General features: G+C 48.5%; 1 protein-coding gene across 3 annotated transcripts in view; it reads right to left on the bottom strand.

The window, feature by feature from the left end:
* Positions 1 to 12695, bottom strand: part of PTPN14 (protein tyrosine phosphatase non-receptor type 14) — a 143358-nt gene that overhangs the window by 82878 nt on the left and 47785 nt on the right. Inside the window, exon 1 of one of the 3 annotated variants that reach the window (XM_037496804.2) lies at positions 5370 to 5566. The exons of the other annotated variants lie outside the window; for them this stretch is intronic. The gene's annotated coding sequence lies outside the window, so the exon portion shown is untranslated. Of the gene's footprint in view, positions 1 to 5369; positions 5567 to 12695 lie in introns of those variants that run through there. 3 annotated transcript variants of the gene reach the window in all.

The raw sequence follows: 12695 nt of genomic DNA, 5'->3' as shown, positions 1-12695 counted from the left end.
AAACGTGACACCATCCAATATTTTTCTTTGTTCTTCTGACTTATTTCACTGAGCAAAATTCCTTCTAGTTCCACCCACATTGCTGCAAATGGCATGAGTTTATCTTTCTTGATTGCTGAATAATATTCCATTGCGTATCTAGACCACACCTTCTTGATCCAGTCATCTATTTTCGGGCATTTGGGTTGTTTCCAGGTTTTACCTATTGTAAATAGTGCTGCAATAAACATAGGGATAGAGATATTCTTTTTTTTTTTTGAAGATTTATTTATTTATACAAGCACTGGGTATAGTCAGAAGCGCAGGAGGGTGAGAGAATTCACCAGAGCCAGAGCAGGGAGCAGAGCAGGCAGAAGGCACTGCTGAGGGGAGCAGCAGGCAGCAGGAGAGGACTGCACGCCATGTGGGACCCTCCTCCGGTGGCCAGGGAGCAGCCGTGGATCCAACCAGCACTGCAGAGGCTTCGGGCAGCTTCACAACCCAGCACTCAACTGCTGCGCCACTGGGGAGGCCCCAGATATTCTTTTGATTCAGTGTTTTTGTGTCCTTTGGGTAAATACCTAGGAGTGAAATTGCTAGATCATATGGTAGCTCCATCTTTAGCAGATTGAAGAATCGCCACACAGCTCTCCATAGCAGTTGGACAGTTTGCACTCCCACCAGCAGTACAGCAGAGTTCCTTTTTCTCCATATCCTCGCCAATATTTGTTGTTGCTAGCTTTTTTAATATGTGCCATTCTCACTGATGTAAGATGGTATCTCATGGTAGTTTTGATTTGCATTTCCCTGATTACAAGTGATGTTGAACATTTTTTCATATCCCTGTTGGCCATTTGCATTTCCTCTTCAGAGAAGTTTCTTTTTAGCTCTTCTGCCCATTTTTTGACTGGATTATTTTCTTTGTTGTTGTTGAGTCTCATCAGCTCTTTGTAGATTTTTGTGATCATTCCTTTATCATTAGTGTTGTGTGCAAAATTTTTCTCCCAATCCGAGGGTTATCTCTTTGTTTTGGCTACTGTCTCTTTTGCTGTGCAGAAGCTCTTTAATTTGATGTAGTCCCAGCTATTTATCTTTGCCTTCACTATCACTGCTTTGGGTGATGTGTCTTTAAAGATGTTACTGTGGTGTATGTCATGTAGTGTTTCACCTGTATTTCCTTCTATGTATTTTATAGTTTCAGGTCTTATGTCTAGTTCTTTAATCCATTTTGAGTTAGTTTTTGTACATGGTGTGAGGTAGTAGTCAAACTTCATTCTTTTGCATGTAGCAACCCAGGTTTCTCAGCACCATTTATTGAACAGACTTTCTTTGTTCCATGGCATATTCTTTGCTCCTTTGTCAAAGATTAGTTGACTGTAAATCTGTGGGTTTATTTCTGGGATTTTCTGTTTGGTTTCATTAGTCTGTTCTCATTCCAATATCATGCAGTTTTGATTATTATGGCTTTGTAGTATAGTTTGAAATCTGGGAATGTGATGTCTCCATTTTTTTTTTTTCTTTTCAGGAGAGCTTTGCCTCCTGGTTTTTGGTGGCTCCATATAAATTTCATCAATATCTGCTCTATTTCTTTCAAGAATATCATTGAAGGTCCCAGTGAGAACTGGGACACGGACGATAAACAGGCGACTCCAGCAAACTACCCGAAGAAGAAAGTTGCCATAAACATTACACAGACGCGTGCACACTGGATACCACTCAGCTGCCGAAAGACAGAACCAGAGAAAATGACGCTGCGTGAACTATGCCAGGAGGAGAAAAATGAAATACAGGATGATTTCACACAAATGTGGGATATATAGACAAGGAGGGGCAGAAAAAAGCTAATCCAAAACCAAAACAAACCCCAAAAGTATGACTGCAGAACTGGAGCTCCAGGGGGGTGGGGGAGCATCCGTGAACAGCAGCAAGGACTATGGGGGCCTTGGTGGTGAGGGTGGTGTGGTCCTGTACCCCAAAATCATATAGAGTGCTGTTAACCAGCATTACCACAATAATTAAAAAGAACCTTTGAAAGCACAGTGCGCCATGGAAGCCATTGTTGGGAACCATACCCCCCATCATCAGCAGGAACCTAACTCCAAATCTCCAGAGGGGTCACCTTCCCACAGGAGGGGTCCTGAGAGGCACATGTTGGCATTTCCGACCTCACTGAAGCTATTAAGGCAGTCACAGTATATGCTGAATACCTGAGAATAGAGTATGTTGCCTGAGATTTTCTTTAACAAAAAATAAATAAATAAATAAATAAATAAAAAAAAAAAACCCAGGTAGGTAGAAAGGGATTTGGAGTGACCTTAAAAAACTAAAAGTGGGGGGACCTCCCCTGGTGGCGCAGGCAGTTGAATGCCACACCGTGAAGCTGTCCGCAGCTTCTGCAGCGCTGGTTTGATCCCGGCCAACCAGCAAGGGTCCCACATGGCGCAGCAGACCTCTCCTGTCACGCCACCTGCTCCCCTCAGCAGTGTATTTCGTCAGTCTACCTGTTCTGTTCCCCGCTCTGTCTCTAGTGAATCCTCTCACCCTGCACACCTCTGGCTTGTACCCCAGTTCTTGTATGCATAAATAAATAAATATTAAAAAAAAAAAACTTAAAGTAAAAATATCGCCCGACCCAGCAGCCCTTTCCTGGCTGTTCTCAGGAGAATATGAAATGCGAAACCCTAGATACCACAACCTTCACTGCGGCAGTATTTACAAGTGCTGGACACAGAGGTGACACAACTACTCATCAACTGGGTCAAGAAGATGTGGCCTGTCCCTGCTACCATCAGTAAAAAGGAAACAGGAAAGGGACTGATGGGCAGCAAAGCCAGTCAATGACAGAGGGAAATACTGGACATTTACACTGGATGGTTTGATAAAGTGGAATACCTTAAAAAATTAACAGACGCCAGCACACACTGTGAAGGCTGTGCGGGCAATGGGAGGCAGAAGGAGACAGGGGATATAAAGCATGGTGGTGGAAAAAACTAAAAAAAAATTTAAATTAAAAAAAAAAGGAGATGAAATAAAAATAGCAAGGGATGCAGGCACCAAGGCTGGCCAGGAGCTGGCAGTGCCTGGGTGGGGGAAGGGAGCATCAGGCCTCATCCCATCTGGCACAAATTTCCTGCACAGAAAGTTGGTATTTTTAAATAAGGAACCATTTCTTAAATGGTACTTCCTAAAGTCATCTGACAAAAGAGGTACCAGCGCCCACCTTACAGTTTATGTTCACAGAAAAGAGGTCAGAACTTTCCCTCCACCCAAACCTTCTGGTCCCTTCCAAAAAAAAAAACTTGTTTTGAACAAGATAGGATTGACAGAGAGTCTTTCATCTCGTGTTTTTAAAGAGGGCTGAAAAAGTTCTTTTTGTGGTGACAAATTGGATGGAAAGCAAAGGGCCATCCAGCAGGCAGAAGACAAGGATTCTGCAGGACCCGCTGGCAAAATTCACTCAATCTGGACACCTGATCTGATTCCTTCTGGATGGGCTGTGGGAGGCTGGATCCCCACAGGAAGGAAGGCTCCAGACCCACCCATAGGAGGACACGCCTCCCTCCGCCCTCAGTTCCTGGGGTAGTGCTAAGCCCCAGGGAGCATCTGGACCATCAGTCCCCAGACTGGGAGCCCTACGAAGCCAGCAGGGGCGCCTGCACTGTTGGGGCCCACACCAGGGAGGGGGAGCTGGCTCTGCCCACCACCCCTCCCCCTCTAGGCTAGGGCTACCAGGCTAGAGAGGGTGAGAACCGGCCCAGGAAGTTCCTCATGACCCTCTTGGACCTACTGTGTTCTTACTCAATGAGCCAGAAAAGGGGATAGAAATGCACCACCAGGGAGGCCGCAGTGCACTGTCCCCAGTGGGAGATGGACGCAGAGCTGATGACCCCTCATCCATCCTGCACATTCTCACCAGAGATCCCGGCAGCAGAGGGTCCAGCCCCTGTTGCACATGCACCCTCGCACACAGGCACACATGCACACACACACATATACACCCTCCCACACATGCACGCACACCTGTGCCCACAGGCACACACGGGTGTGCCCCTTACCCAACAGCCTTCCTTCCACCAGCCAGTTCGCGGCAGAGGGGGTAATGCTAGCAAATGGCACGTGATCTCCAAAACCTCATCTGAAAATCAGTCACGTGAGCAATGCAAGAGGCTTCCAGTCTGCTTCTCAGAGTCACTCACCAAAACCAAAGAAACACAGGAAAGGCGAACCCACCTCAACCGGTCCCCTGTCCCCCGTTCCCTGCAGGACGAGCCTTGTGGAGAGAGGGTACTCTGGAGAGGCAATCGTGGCAAGTGCAATCCCACCCCAATTGCCCTCCTGCGTAGCAGTGTCCCATCCCTGCCCACAGGCCCTGGGCCCGCAGGTGGGAGGCTCATCCTTGTCACATCCTATCCAAACAGACGCCTGGCCAAGCAGCTCTGCCGACCCCAGCGCCCTGCCTGCCCCTGCACCCTCTCCTCTGGCCATGTTGCCCTGTGCTTGGTTCCCACCCGCCGCAAGCCTCACCCAGCTGTGGAGGCAGCACCCTGCACGGGCACTTATATGCGGGGTAGCCAGGCTCTCAGGTCACTGCACTTTCTCGGTTTGTAAGACAGGTGATAACAGGCCGCCTGGGGCTGCTAAGAGGGTGTGCATGCTGGGAGGGTGTGTGTGCTGGGTCTTGATGTGTCTGCTCCCGCCCTTGCTCATTAGTGTGGATTGCTGCTGCTGTCAGTGGTTAGTGCCCGAAGCTGGACATGGGCGCCTGCCAAGGCCCCGCTCCCTAGCACACCCTCAGTCACACAGTTTGCCCAAGGGAGACAAGACCTGGTGCGCAACAAGTAGTAACAGGTCCACCGGCTGGGAACGAGACAGGGGCTGGGGGAGCCTCAGATAGGGAGCAAAGCTGAGTCAGGAGCAGAGAGCTCAGTGGGCTCCCAGGACACAGCACAGCCATGTCCCTGGCCAAGGAGCTGAATCAGAGGGAGAAGGAATGGAAAGAGGTATAACTCGGTCAGTGGTGACAGGGTTGCATAATCCCGAGTGATGTAGCCAGACATTCACTACTGATGGGAAAACAAAGCTTCTGAACAGGAGTGGTCATGGGACATGCAGGTCTCAGCATGTAGGTACACACATGTGCACACAAATACACATGCACGTGTGGCACAACCGCACATGTGCACACAACCCCATACATGCAGACATGCACATGACATGTGCACACATGTATGGGTAAACATGCACACATGCAGTTAGTCATTCCACCATCTTCTCTCTGCCCCTGCCAAGCACACGTGCATGTGCACACACACATGCAAGCACATAAATCGCCACCTTAGGGAGTGCAGATGCTTCTTTGCTTACATGCAGTTACATCCCCACAAACCCACCTGCTTGAGCAGAGCATAAGCTGAAAATGCATCTGCTGGGCAGCACAGCTCAGCACCACCTCAGACCGGCCCAGAGCACTCACACCCAGCACAGCCGAACAGTTCTTGCATTTCAACTCAAGAGTAAAGCCCTTCTCCTCTCGCCAGAAGCCGGGAGACGCAGACGGCCACTTTGAAGACGTGAGGAGATGCAAAGCCACTAAACAAAATATGCAAAAAAAAAAAAAAAAAAAAAAGATGTGATACCAGTCCCCTGCAGGGAAGACCTGTGTCCCCTCCTGATCACGTAGCTGCAGGGGAGCTGCCACCAGAAGCCCCAACAGGCATCCTAGTACTTCCTGAGCCCAGGCAAACACCAAATTACTTTTTTTTTTTTTAAGATTTATTTTATTCACGCATACAAGAACCAGAGTACAGCCAGATGTGCGGGAGGGTAAGAGTATTCACCAGAGACAGAGTGGGGGGCAGAACAGGCAGATTGACCGAAGTACACTGCTGAGGGAAGCAGCGGGCATGACAGGAGAGGTCTGCCACACCATGTGGGACCCTCGCCAGCCGGCCGGGATCGAACCAGCGCTGCAGAGGCTGCGGACAGCTTCTCAGTGCTGCACTCAACTGCCTGCGCCACCAAGGAGGCCCATAGACCAAATTTCAAAATCTGAAGTACAACTTCTACTGAATGCCCAGGACTCTCCTGCCATGGTAAAGCCACAATTCGTAAGTCAAATCATCACATGCCCCCTGTCCTGGGGTAACTGCCATTGTTCTCAGGGGCTAGCAGAGACACTGACAAAAGGCACATCTCTGACCTCCCCTGCTGTCAACGCAGCTGTTGTAAAAACAGTTGTTAGCACACTATCATGCCTGCCACCACTGGTGACCTCACACTGAAGATTTGCTCAGCTGCCTGTGTCAGTGCAAAGTGAGCTAGGCAGGCCCCTGGGGAAAGCCTGCCCAGGTAAGCAGACAGGGTGTCTGCACCTGCGTAGGGTGTGAGCAGTCACAGGCCAGCAAGTGCCAAGTGCTTCAGTTCTCAAGTTGCAAACCAGCTCTTAAAAAAGGACAACTTACACATGCACACCATCGCACAGACTCGCCGCTAAGTAAACACAGCAGACTTGCCAGAGAAAGCATGATTTCAGAGGCTCCCATTGCTTCCTTGACTTATCCCTTATGTTTAGGAATGCTAAGGATGTTTCAAACATCCCTGGAAATAATCACTGTTTACTGCAATCTCTGTACCTCAGCAAAAAGAAACTCCCCTAGAAAACAATTGCCTATTTGTTCTTCATCCACAATGTAAGAAGGCAGGAGCCAACAGTGAGTGCTTCACACAGTGCTGGTAGCCCCAGTCCCTCGTCCTATAAGCAACATCAGCTTTGCCTCAGCAAAGGCACTTTTGGGAAAACCTGCATTGAAAATAAAGGCACCACACTGTCAGGTTTATAGATAAGGCTGCTGCAGGGTGGGGGACTGAAAACAACAGGAATATTTATAGAACTATGTCCAAATAAATGCTGCACATCCAAGCTATTAGTTACAACTGTAACAACCGACTCAGCAACATCCTGGCTTATTGTTAAACCAGACAAGCTGCAGAGGCCTCCCAGTGAGACCTCTGAGAAAGGGGTGAAGCACTTCCACTCTTGCAGAGAAGAAAGGGAAGGCAGAAACATATGCTTTGTCTTAATACAATCTTTGGGGTGTTCCTGTTGCATCAGAAAGAAGATTATGTTAATCCATTTAACCCCTGGCCCTCCTAAGGACTATATATAAGAACATGTCAATGAGACACCATCCCATGCCTGTGAGAACATCACGTTAACAAGACTCCACGTTAACAAGACTCCAACGAGGAAGGTTGGAGAGGATGCAGAGAAAAGGGTCCTGTGGGATGTTGCTGTTGAGGAAAGCAATGAGGATTTACCTTAAAAAACTAAAACTGGGGGCCTCCCCTGGTGGCACAGCTGTTGAGCGCTGGGTTGCGAGGCAGCCCGCAGCCTCTGCAGCACCAGTTCAATCCCCGGCCACCGGCGAGGGTCCCACAAAAAAAAAAAAAAAAAAAAACTAAAACTAAAACTGGAACTATCACAGCCACCGGGGCATCCAGCTCTTGGGCCCCTATCCATCGACACAAAAGCCCTCATGTGCATCAGGTTCACAGCAGCCTAATGTCCATGGCAGTGATCAGGATGGGGTCTGTCCACATTGTGGGGTACTTTAAGATCATTAAAAAGGGTGAAACACTGCCATTTGCAACAAAATGGAGAATTACCCAAGTAAGTCAGACAATAAGAACAGATACTGGGCATTTACATGGCAGGGGGTTTGTGCTGCTACTTGGGGTATCTATCTAGGAGTGCTGACTAGGAGACAGATACCTAGAGCACTATCTTCCAAAACCAGGGGATATCAACAAATGTCCCCAGGGCTCTAAGGTTAAGGTGGGGAGGGACAAGGGGACACAAGGGGGGGAGTGGGGGCGGAAATAAAGTTAACCAAACAAACAAAAAGATATAGGAGGTTCTTCAGGAGGGTATATCAGCTCTCACTGCCATCTGTTAGTTACAATACCAAGTGATTGCTAAAGTGACTGCTGTGTGGGGGAACTGTGCCAGAGACCCCTCTTTAAGCCTGACAAGCCCAATTTGCAAATGCAGGTTGTCCCTATTCTGTTAGTGGGAATGGAGATGGGTCCAGCCCCCAGGGAAAACAGTATGGTGGTTTCTCAAAATACTAAAAATGGATCTAGCATATGACCCAGCAATTCCACGCTAGGCATCTATCTCCTAGTTATCTCCTAGGTAGATACCCTAGGTTTCTACAAAAACTCTAATTCAAAGGCATATATGCACTCCTATGTCCACTGCAACACTATGTACAGTAGCTAAGTTATGGAAATAGCCTAAATCACCAAGGACAGGAGAGCATCATGTGGTCTATAGACGATGGAATACTACTCAGTGATTAAAAAAGGGGGGAGGGGATAAAATCTTGCATGTGCAACAACATGGATGGAACTGGAGAGAATGATGTTAAGCAAAATAAGTCAGAAAAAGAAAGACAAATACCGGACCATCTCACTTACATGTGGAATAAGAGAAACACAACAAAGGTCAGTTCAAAACCAAACCAATAATGAACTCTTAACATCTGATTGCAAAACTGAGGCGTGGGGGGTGGGGAGATAGGGGCCTAGTGAAGGAAAGGGCCCAGTGGAGCATGGTGGATGATTATTGGGGCACTGGGGGTGAGCAGGGTGTGAAAATATACACTTGTAGAAGTCTGAACCCATAATCTCCAAAGTGGACAAAAAACGTGTAATCTCCATTACCTCAGTAAGGAAAATTAGAAAAAATAAAATTGGGTAACATGGAAAAGAAAGTAGGCTGTCCCTAGATGGTATGACTGGAAAGGTTACTTTGGAGGCCTGGAAATGTAGAAATGTTTCGAAGATAACAGCACTCTCACAGCCAAAAAATAACTTACCAATTATACCAAATGGGAACGCTTTTTAGTTCAAAGAGTGGGCAACATGTAAGGAAACAAGGCTAGATCTCCTGGCCACGTCCCCGAAACTGGCAGGTTGTAGAGGCCAGCTCTGAGGTCCACTTCTCGCCAGTAGAAGATAGGACCTTTGTAAACAGGAACACGTCCCATCGGCACCATACACAGTGGCTGAAAGATGAAGCCATGACACCACAACCAGAAACAGCTGAGATCCAGCACTTCTTTACACAGCCCAAACTGATGAAAACACTTAAATTCCGGCACTTGCAAACGCTCTCATTCTTTTGAATTACCAGGGTTAGAAGTATCCTACTTTTGCTTCTTCAAACATTTTAATATCCTTAATGACTTCTGATTATGAAGTCATTATAAGAAAGTGGAAAGTAACAGAAAACTAAAGAGAAAACTAAACACCTATAACATCATCCCCCCCCCAGAGATGATAAATGAAAACTTTTGCATGTTTTATTCCATTTAGGTCTATTTAAAATTGGTTTCCATCACTGGGAGTGTACTACAAAGTCCTGATTGCTTCCATTCTTTGATTCCTACTTAGTTTTCCATATTAGTAAAAATTTTTCAAAAACAAGTGTAAGTTGCTGCATATTATAGGGTATTCTCCACTGTTGCAGTGCTGGTTGGTTCTGATCTTCCCAGAGTAGATCCCCAGGGAGGAGCGTGAGCAAGTCAACGACATAACTCTTAGAAGTGTCTTCGCGGTGTTACAGAACTGACCTGCCTCAGCAGTGGGTGCCGGCAGGACCAGTGGTGTCCTTTCAACCTGCTGCTCCACTACAAGACAGTTGTGGCAGTTGCTCCTCAGAGATCTTTTATGTAAAGTGCACTTCCTGGATTGTGGAATGGACCAATCAGGTGCTATGGGTTGATTGGTAAATGGTCTAATTAGCCACAGGATTGAAAAATGGTCCAATCAGGGCCTCCCTGGTGGTGCAGCGGTTGAGCATGGGTTGCAAAGCTGCCCCGCAGCCTCTGCAGCGCCGGTTTGATCCCCGACCGCCGGGCGAGGGTCCCACATGGTGCGCAGACCTCTCCTGCCGCCCGCTGCTCCCCTCAGCAGTATACTTCATCGATCTGCCTGTTCTGCTCTCCACTTTGGCCCTGGTGAATTCTCTCACCCTCCCACGCTTCTGACTGTACCCAGTGCTTGTATAAATAAGTCTTTAAAGAAAAAAAAGAAAAATGGTCCAATCAGACTTGCGGATGGGACACCCTGAAAGAGGATATAAGCCAGGGTTGGAGGAAGCTGAGAGAGATGATGACGCCAGCCCAGAGAGTGATGGTGCCAGCCTGGGGAGAGACGACACCAGCCTGGAAGAAGAGAAGGTATTTCCAGCCTCTGAAGGAAAAAGAAAGAAGGGAAAGACTCCGTTCTGGCCTCTGAAGAAATAGGAAAAGAAGCATCCAGCAGCCGACTCTGAGAAGAGAAGCTGAAGGACTCTGTCACAGGCTGAAAGAGGGGCTGAGAGGGCTACAGGGCCACAGGGCAGGAGGCCGATAGAAGGATGGAGCAGCCGCCCACCTGCCCAGGCTCTCAGACTAAAGAGCCACCAAAAAGCCCCAAAAGGCCAAAAACCAAACCAAGGGCTAGAGCAGTACAACACCCACAGTGCAGAGGCCTGTGGGCTAGAGCCGAACAAAGGACAGTGCCCAACAGAGGTCAGGTCACTGTCTGTGGGTCTCACCCGTGCACACAATTTCAAGAGAACTCAGGCTCCAGGAACAACCACCATGGGCTTTATTTACAAACAGGGGAAACAAAGAGCCCACTGTATCCACAAGTGGCGACTCCCTCACCCATGTAGCATCAGTGATGGTTGCCACCAGTTACCAGGCATGCTGGACAGTGATGGCCACTACTGGTCCCCCAGAGGTGGTGTCAGAGATACCCAGTGTTCACAGCTCTTTGTGAGTGGTTGGGTTAAACCAACAACAAACAGTTCTTTGAGACGCCAGGCCCAGAGCCTTGGGGCTCCTTTCAGGCAATGTCAGGGACAGGACCAAGTCTCCATCTAAGACAGAGTCCTTCAACTTCTCTTCCCTCCTCAGAGGTTGGCTGCTGGATGCTTCTTTTCCTCTCTCTCCAGAGGCCAGGAATGGTGTCTCCCCTTTTTTCTTCTTCCTTCAGAGGCTAGAACTATCTTCTTTTTTTCGGTGGCTGGCGATGTCTCCCTCAGCTTTCTCTGACCCTAGCTTATATCTTCTTTCAGAGGGCCCCACCCACAAGTCTGATTGGACCATTTTTCAATCTTATGGCTGATTGGACCATTTACCAAGCAGCCCATAGCACCTGAATGATCCATTCCACAATCCAGGAAGTGCACTTTACATCTCTGAGGAGCAACTGCCACAACTGACTTGTGGTAGAGCAGCAGGTTGAAAGGACACCACTTCTCCTGGTGGCTTCCACCGCTGAGGCGCCTGGGTTCTGGTAACAGTGGCTCCTCAACACATTCCCAAGGGTCTGTCAAAGGGAAAAGATACAGCGAACTACCATGGCTTCCATTTGTTTTCCTGTGAGGAAATGACTGGAATAATGCATTTTTAAAGATTTCAATAACAGGCTGCATGATATGAAACAGAAAGGAATCAGACTGCGACTGGAGAGATCCCGGCTCTTCTCTCTGACTGGGCTGCTGGAAGCACCTGCCCCCAAGACGCCAGAAAACCTTCAGTGAGGGACACTGTGAACCCCACAGGGTCACAGGCACGGCCGGAAACCCAGTGTACACTCAATGGGGGGCCAGGACCTGCACCTTCCAGGCCTGGCCCCAGGGCGACCCGCCCCAAGCCTCTGCACAACTACCGGGTCACAGCACAGCTGCAGAAGCCTCCATGCAACCGTAACTATGGAAACCGTCACCTTGGCTGTAACATCAAAGGACTGTACTTCTTTATAGTTACGGGGTCTCCTCAAAACTGCTCTTCACACAGCCCAGACTCCCCAAGACCCAGTAGAGACCAGTCTCTGCCCATCACATGGAACCAGCGCCGCCGGTGGGGGGGGGGGGGGTGTGACACACAGTACAGGCAGGCTGAGGGGAGGAGGCACCAGGGCTAAGGGAGAGCAGTGAGCTCAGGTATCCACACCATAGTCCCGGGGCTGCCTGGTTTCGGGGCCCGGTGGAAAGGCTAAGCCAAGCCTAAAGATGGTATGGCCAAGCCAGTTGTATGTCACATAAATGCAGTATTTCAAACAGAAGAAATGAGAGAATCAGACAAGACAGAGTAAGAAGGAAAAGATTCCAATTATCTTCCCGCAATGCATGGGTTTTGGAAACTGCCCTATTTAGTCACGCAGTGGAGCAAAGCACATCAGTGGCCCTGCATTTCAAGCCCATGAGCCAGTAAGGATTTTGATACAACTAAGATAGGCCGGAAGTAAAGAATGAAGATTCCTTTCCGCCACCTGCACAGGAAGCTGCTGAGGGAGAATGTACTGATTCGGAAAAAATGTGATGGTGCTAGGCGCTCCCACGCTGGAGATGGCTGCCCCACCCGCCAAAGGGAAATGAGCCCAACACAGGAACCATTTCGATTGGGTTGAAATCTCTTCCTTGTAAAACACACTAAAATTCTACTGTGAATTTTATCTACCACCTCTTAAACTTGGAAAAGAGCAACTGAGCCCCGTGAGCCATCATCATACCTTTATTCACCGAACAATCCAAGAACACTCAAATAATCCTACATCGGGCCTCCTTGGTGGTGCAAGGGGTTAAGACGCAACCTATGAAGCTGTCCACAGCCTCTGCAGCACGAGTTCGATCTCTAGCCAGGGAGCTACCCACATGGCGC

This window comes from Talpa occidentalis, unplaced genomic scaffold, assembly GCF_014898055.3.
Source record: "Talpa occidentalis isolate TD23 unplaced genomic scaffold, MPIMG_talOcc4v2.1 talOcc4.8, whole genome shotgun sequence".
NCBI classification, from domain to species: domain Eukaryota; kingdom Metazoa; phylum Chordata; class Mammalia; order Eulipotyphla; family Talpidae; genus Talpa; species Talpa occidentalis.
The sequence above is the reverse complement of the archived record's forward strand: the minus strand, read 5'-3'. Positions and strand labels throughout refer to the sequence as shown.